We start from the raw sequence: 8,476 nt of genomic DNA, 5'->3' as shown, positions 1-8,476 counted from the left end.
AGTTTTTGTACTTCATTAACAAAACTTTTTCTTTGTGAAATTTATACTTGTTAAATGTTTGTAGTATATATCAGCAATAAGGATGAGTTATCTCCTTAATTCCTGGACAGACATGTGTAGTCATAATGTTCTAGTATTATCTGCAGCTTATTTGAAGGCTTCCCTAGTGTTATTCTTGCTCATGTTTTGAAAGAATATAACAATCACTGAGTTTGTTTGTCTTGTATTGGTCAACAGCTGGGTGAAGCCATGGAGTTAGTTTTAGGTTTACTTTTAGTTTATCATCTTTGCCTGAAAGCCACTTGGGCGGTCAGTCACGTCTGTTATGTACTGTTGGGAAGTACTCATATATGATACACACTGGCTTCAGAATGTATCTGAACCTGTGCCAGTGTTGGTCAAGTCTGGTCTTAATGAACTCACACTCGGTGCCATCACAATATTTTCCAGCAGATTATACCAAGAGTTCACAACTCTCACTCCCAAAAAGTTTGTCTGACAATTATTTTAACCTTTGGCTTCTTTAACCTGGGTGCTGGAGTGAAGGCACCAGTCTGGTGGCCCTCCTTTGGACATTCTCAGTCAACTGACAGTAGCTTGTTTGCTTGATGTAGCTTCTTCTCATAATGGTCTGAGAAATTCAGTTCATTGTCAACACGCTCACGCAGGTCTTTTTCACATTTGGTCTCGGTTAATGTTGTTTCTTCATCATGTTAGGACATGTGATACGCCTCCTTACTACTGGTGCAACTTGGTGCATCTTCTTCATGCCGTTGAATCTTAACAGCCATTCCTTTGGCCATTCCTGAAGCTGACAGAGATCTTCTTATAATGTTTCACAGTCCATTTGGTTCTTAATTTCCCTGAATAACATAACGTCATTTGCAAACATTTGTATGGAGGAGTGTATACCATCTGACTTATCATTTATGAAACCAATAACAACAGTCCCAGTACACTGCCGTATGTTTATACATCCAGCATCTTAAGTTATTGCATCAAGTAGGAGCATCCAGGCTTAAAACTGTGTTGGCATTCCTTTATAAAGTTGTTTCATAGTAGATACAGCATCACATATAATGCTCTCTAGTACTTTACACACTATGATGGTCAAACTCACCAACCTATGATTGATCATCCAGTGGCGGTTTTAAGGGACTCTGCAAGCTCATTTCACACAACTCTCTTAACACTCTGGAATGCACACTATCAGGGCCAGAGATTTTATGAACCTAGAGCTTTGACAATTTGGTTCAATCGTATAACATAAAATCATCATACAAGTTTACATTCATTCGGCATGTGCATAGACAATACAGGTACACAATATACATAGATAGTGTAGATATACAAATAAGTACCTGTACCTAGACTGTGGGTATACAATCTCTGTGGGCCAAGATACGCAAATTAGAAGCTAATATTTGTAGCTCTCAAAGTTGGAGAGGTGACGTGAATTGAGGTAGGAGGCAGGTAAGGTTAATAAAGGTAGGGACAGGTGAGAACCGGGTAAAGAAAGGTAAAGGTAGGAGAAGGGGGCTGGATGTTAAGGCAACAGATGAAGATAGCAAATTGTAGTGTTGGGTAGGGTAAAATAGGATAGGTAGGAAGTGTTGGGTAGGGTAAAATAAGGATAGGTAGGAAGTGTTGGGTAGGGTAAAATAAGGATAGGTAGGAAGTGTTGGGTAGGGTAAAATAAGGATAGGTAGGAAGTGTTGGGTAGGGTAAAATAAGGATAGGTAGGAAGTGTTGGGGAGGGTAAAATAAGGATAGGTAGGTAGTGTTGGGGAGGGTAAAATAAGGATAGGTAGGAAGTGTTGGGTAGGGTAAAATAAGGATAGGTAGGAAGTGTTGGGGAGGGTAAAATAAGGATAGGTAGGTGGTGTTGGGTCGGGTAAAATAAGGATAGGTAGGTAGTGTTGGGTAGGGTAAAATAAGGATTGGTAGGAAGTGTTGGGTAGGGTAAAATAAGGATAGGTAGGTGGTGTTGAGGAGGGTAAAACAAGGATAGGTAGGAAGTGTTGGGTCGGGTAAAATAAGGATAGGTAGGTGGTGTTGAGGAGGGTAAAACAAGGATAGGTAGGAAGTGTTGGGTAGGGTAAAATAAGGATAGGTAGGTGGTGTTGAGGAGGGTAAAACAAGGATAGGTAAAATAAGGATGGCAGATTAAGGTTACCGATTCAGGGTTCCAATCAAGACAAAATAATATGCTCATAATTATTCATTGGTTCCCCAGCCAATTTCAGGCCAACCTACAGGAAACCATTTTAGACGCAAACTATATTGACAAGAACGTTAAAATTATTTTATCCGTTTAATTAAAAGAGAGTTATTTGAAGAGTTGAGAGTATTTTAAACAATGAAAGTAATTGTAAATAATTGTCAGTAAAGGGATGTTTTTATGAAGGCAAATTGTTGTTATTTATTTATTTTTATTTATTTTTTGCTGTAGAATATTGATAAAAACTCGTACATTATTAGTCTGTTAAAAACTGAGAACTCTTTTGGAAGGCTTATGTTGAAAACCTTCCTTTTTTTTTCTCTTTAATAATTTGATATAAGAATAATGGAAACCAGAAATGGCCAGGAATATTAAACATGAAGACGCCCTTTAAAATATTAAAACCCTGGCATTGGATGTTTCCGGGATGCAGAATGTATTATACTGGCTTCCAGGATTTGAGGTTAGTTTCCAGGAGGTGGAGTAGATTTCTTGGTGATGAAATATGCTTTTAAAATGTAATGATGGCTTCCAGTTTATAATGTAGGTTTCCAGAAGGCAATATATATAGTTATTAAGCTATGATGGAAGATTGCACGATGTTGAAGCCTCAGATAAGTGGAAGAGGCTTTCGGAAAGTGTTAATTAGAGGGTGGAAGCTTCTGGGAGATAACAATAATCTCCTCCTGATATACTGTATATGTATGGACGGACGGACAGACAGACAGAGATAAAAAGGTGTGTCTTGTCCAGTTTTTCACAGCTCTGTTTTTTTCTTTCTGCCAATTTAGTCTTGCAAGATGTTTTTATGTCGATCTGCTGGTGTTTATTTTTCCTCCCTTGGCTGATGTTAGTGAGGGACCTTCCTTGTGTGTAGTGAGGGACCTTCTTTGTGTGTAGTGAGGGACCTTCCTTGTGTGTAGTGAGGGACCTTCTTTGTGTGTAGTGAGGGACCTTCCTTGTGTGTAGTGAGGGACCTTCCTTGTGTGTAGTGAGGGACCTTCCTTGTGTGTAGTGAGGGACCTTCCTTGTGTGTAGTGAGGGACCTTTCTTGTGTGTAGTGAGGGACCTTCCTTGTGTGTAGTGAGGGACCCTTCTTGGTGTCCTGTAGCGTATTGGGAGGGGGTATGTCCTCTTTCAAATAGACTGGGTAGGTTCTTAGTGATGGGGGAAGATGAGGAGGAGGAGAATGACGAGAAGGAAGGAGATGAGGACGAGGAGGAGAACGAGGAGGAGGAGGACGAAAAGGAAGAAGAGGACTAGAAGGAGGAGGACAAGAGGAGGTGGATGAGGAGGAGGAAGAGGAGGACGAGATGTGACATAGTTTTGGGGTATTTTTCATTTCTCTGTTTGATCTGAATGTTCTGTATTGTCGTTCTGTCTGTCTTTCTTTTACTCTTTTTATTCATTATCACTCTGACTCATTTTTATACACCCTAACCTTCTTTCACTCGCTCCTATAACCTCGTTCTTTCATCATCTAGTCATGCAAAAGGAAGAAGAGGACTAGAAGGAGGAGGACAAGGAGGAGGTGGATGAGGAGGAGGAAGAGGAGGAAGAGATGTGACATAGTTTTGGGGTATTTTTCATTTCTCTGTTTGATCTGAATGTTCTGTATTGTCGTTCTGTCTGTCTTTCTTTTACTCTTTTTATTCATTATCACTCTGACTCATTTTTATACACCCTAACCTTCTTTCACTCGCTCCTATAACCTCGTTCTTTCATCATCTAGTCCACTCTCTCTCACTATCACACTCACTCCCTCTCATTCACTCCCTCACACATTCACTCACTGACTCATACACAGACCCGAAGCAGCACCCCAGTTTATTTCCCAGTCAAGCGAATCTCTTCACCTGCAGTCGCGGCTAATCTCCAATCACTGCATGACAGAGTGGAGCACCTTAATTGACCTCGGAAATAACTTCTTTCTCCGCCTGGCCTCGGTGCCTGTCTATCTTGAAAGCAACCCCAGATAGATCGATAGACAGACAGATAGATAGATAGAGACACAGATAAATATATATATGTAGATAGATGGATGGCTGAATCACAGAATGGACAGACAGGTGTACAGATAGATAGATAGATAGATAGATATGTAGGAAGAGAGAGGAAATATGGATAATATAAATAGACAGATAGAGAGAGAGAAATACCAACAGTGCTCTTCACTCACGACGACTTTTGAGGATCATAAGAAAGGCATCACACACACACAGGAGAACACCACCTTTTAATACTATAGTTTCTCGTCAACCTTTTAATCAATTCTGAGCGGATATTGCGTCAAGGATTAAAGGCAGGAGCGACACGGCCTTTACTACACAGACACCAGGAAGAAGGCTATTGAAGGTCGGTGTCTCAAGGGGGGGGTAGTGGGGGTCCTCTACGTGAATAACACCACCAGTACACCTCCGTCAGGCTACCTGCATCACTCCTATTGAGGTGATTAGGATTTTTTTTAATGTCCTTCCTCTTTTCTCGTCTCCTAAAATATAGTATCGAAGGTCATGTATTTCAGAATCCTTTAAGATCAGCAGGAAGGATCTTCTCTGGATATCCTAGGGGATGGGGGGGGGGGAGAGGTCGTAGGAACACTTCTCCTTCAGCAAGTTCCTATACCACTCCTGCCTAGACTCCAGGAAGGATCTCTAGTGCCCGTGTCTCGTGAGAGTCCTTGGATGCAGTATTCCAGAATCCTTTACTCTCTCTCTCTCTCTCTCTCTCTCTCTGTCTTTGATGTCACTCAGCGTCAAGGGGCAGGAATATGAGGTGTGTAAATATGGAAAAATAGACAGATATTGCCGACTGATGAGAAAATCTTGACAAAAGAAAATTATGACGAAACTAAAGAAGAAATGTTTATGTTAAAAAAATCAGAACATGTGGACTACAACAATGATCTTAATAACAGCGATAATCAGAAATATGTATAGGTGCGTACATATAAAAGCATACATACATACTGTACATTTTATACAAACCAAAAATATCTGCACATACACACAAATGCATGTTGAGATATATTCACACAAAACGTCCACACACACACACACACACGCGAGAGAGAGAGAAAGAGAGAGAAGGGACAAGAAAAAGTCAATATATATATGCGAGAGCAAGGAGTAACCTGAGCGGACCTGAGATCAATACACCTTTGAATATTTGATATTGTTGGGACTCAGGTTGACGTACAGCGGTCGCCTTAATACCAAGAAGTCTTATCAAATATTCATGCAGGTTTTTGTGAAGGATGAAATTCTTTTTTAGTCTTACATACTGAGTTATATCGGGAATTTTTTTATAATGCGTGTATAAGTAATGTGTCATTCTATTAGGGGATTGTTGATGGATAGTGGTAATAATATTCGATTTATCGTTAATGAGATTAATAATAAAAGTAATAAAAAAAGCTTTTGTTACTGTTAGTATTTTTGCTACTACTGTACTGTATTGCTACTTCTACCACTAGTATAATAGGCGGAAGTGTATTATATTCATCATATAGGAAGTAGGTAGTTAACAAATACAGTATAATAAAAACAACAATTCCCAACACCGTAATCAAGATTAATTCTTGGCCATTACGACTTTTTGGTATCGGAAACAGTCAGAGAGTTGACCCCGTTTCAAGTCTGTCACCCCATCTGGTCCCCGAGATGTGCTAGAGACTGTCAGTTGATTGAAAACCTCCAGAGGAGGGCCACCAGACTGGTGCCTGCACTACGGCACCTCAGGTACCCAGAGAGATTAGAAAGCCTGCAATTGGCTAGTTTATACGTTAGGTGGGCAAGGAGGGACTTAATTGAAGTTTATAAACACCTCAGAGGACATTTCTCAATCGAGTGTCCATACCTGGAGCTAGAAAATGCCCGCCTCACTAGGGGTCACACCATAAGGCTGAAGAAGCCACAGATTCAGAAAACTGTCAGGTCAAACTTTTTTGGACTGAGTAGAGAACTCTTGGAGCAATCTGTCAGAGAGAGTTGTGACGGCACCGGGTGTGAGCTGTTTCAAGACCAGACTTGACCAAGAGGAGAAAGTAAAATGTATCATTGTGAGAAATTTTTCAACATAAGAATAACTGAAAAAAAGGGGAAGTTAAAAATATTATAAATACCTTAATAGAGTGGGTTTGTTTAGGTCAGAATATAGTAAGTGAGGTTAGTTTAGGTTAGGTTAGGAAGTGGATAAGATTAGGTTAAGGAGTATGTGAGGTTCGGTGAGGATAGGGTTTATTTTGTTTAGTTAGGGATAGGTTAGGTTAAGTGAAGGGTTAGGTAAGGGGTAAATTACGTTAGGTTGAGTGAGGGGTTAGGTTAGGTATGGGGAAGGTCAAGGTAGATCTGAAGCAGTACCTCCACTGATATTCCTGAACCAAATCAATGAAAACATAAAGCACGACCCATTAGTTAAGGACCTGGGTTCAAAAGTACAAATTCGATTGAGACAGGTTAATTAATGACCTTAGATAATTAATGGTCCTTCAAATAATTAAACCCATTTGGTGATTAACTAAATAATAGACTCGTGAGTGTTTTAAATGACATCCTTATGTATTTTGAAGTTAAAATCGAAGTGAAGAGTTATTTAAACCCCTTATTATTATTACTATTATTATTATTATTATTATTATTATTATTATTATTATTATTATTATTATTATTATTATTATTATTACTTTCTAAATTTAAAGAGAAAGAGAAAAAGCTCAAAATATCACCACAGGTAGCGTTAGGTTGGTTAATCTTCAGGTGAAATAAACTGGGGGTCGGGTAGAGGGCGAATCTTCAGGCGAGCCAATAGACCCCTTATCAGTTGGAGTAGTATCCCCCACGTCCAGCCGGTATAGAAAACGGACATCACCCTGGTGGGGGGTCAGAAGCATCACACCAACTTTGCCGTCCACGACGTTAAATGCAAATTACAGACCCATTGAGTTAGTGATAAAAGCCTCTGACCTCATGAATATATATTATGATCATCGATCCCGGGATTATTCTGCCACAAGTTGGTAATGGGATTAGTCTATTGATATAGAAAACTCCAAAGAGATTTTGGTGTGTGTGTGTGTGTGTGTGTGTGCACTATCTTTCTTTAGGTGGGATATATGAGTGTCTTGATACGTATAACCAGTTGAGTTAAATGTTTATATAGAGTAGATAAGAACGTATCTTAGAGCACAAAACTTTTATAAGTTAAACGGAAAACAATTGAGTCATAGTCTTTGTGGTTATATTCTAGAACAATATACCTCCAAGATATATTATATACCTCCAGACTACATAATATACCCCCTGACTGTACGGTATACATTACTCCCATGATACACCAAGAGGGACGACATAATATAATAGAGTATACTTTTACATAATGGCATCACATTATTTGAGGCACACTAGCTGGCCTACACCATGGTGGCCACAATAACTCAGAGAGGACTGAGTAGGCTTTTAGCTGCGGTTGTGACCTTAAACACCTCGTTATTACTGAATGACTCACTCACTGACGAAACTTACCTGTCTGATTAATATATGACTTACCAAGAATATATGCCTGATGTGCCTACAGCTCTATACTCGATAATGTCACTTATTTAAGAATGGATAAGATTTGAATTTCTGTGCTGGCTCCAGGGATGTGACCTCCATTCTGTCGTCTCTTTGGTATTTCCGATTTTCTCTTGTCTCTTCTCATATTATCTGTTTTACCTTTATTTTCCTACCCTCCCACAGCAGCAATATACCTAACCTTACACTTGGGGAAGCGAGGAGGGTTGAGTGCAGTGCTTTTATCGATGTAAGGACTAAGAAACACTTTTTATGTTGCATAAGTTTTAACATAACTAAATTTAAATGACCAAATCTAACCCACCCCCACCTGACCTAATCTAACCCCTCCCTAACCTGACAAACTCTAACCTTTCCAAAACCTGTACTAAACCAAAATTTCCTTAACTTAATTTACTCTTATCTTCACCTATTCGTAACCTCACCTAACCTAACCCAACCCATCTTAACCTAACTCAACCCATCTTAACCTAACTCAACCCATCTTAACCTAACCTAACCTAACCCACGGTATACCCACCGACAAGTGGCAGGGTTATTAAAGCAGTGAACACTAGTCGTAGTATTTTAAGAGACAACATTTATAAAGACTATAGAGAATAAAAATCGCTCTACTCATGAGAAATTCAATGGCTTCTATTCATTACCACTTACTACACGATGCCACCTGAATACCGGCTTT

The sequence above is a fragment of the Homarus americanus genome, unplaced genomic scaffold, assembly GCF_018991925.1.
Source record: "Homarus americanus isolate GMGI-L3 unplaced genomic scaffold, GMGI_Hamer_2.0 scaffold23598, whole genome shotgun sequence".
NCBI lineage: Eukaryota > Metazoa > Arthropoda > Malacostraca > Decapoda > Nephropidae > Homarus > Homarus americanus.
The sequence above is the reverse complement of the archived record's forward strand: the minus strand, read 5'-3'. Positions refer to the sequence as shown.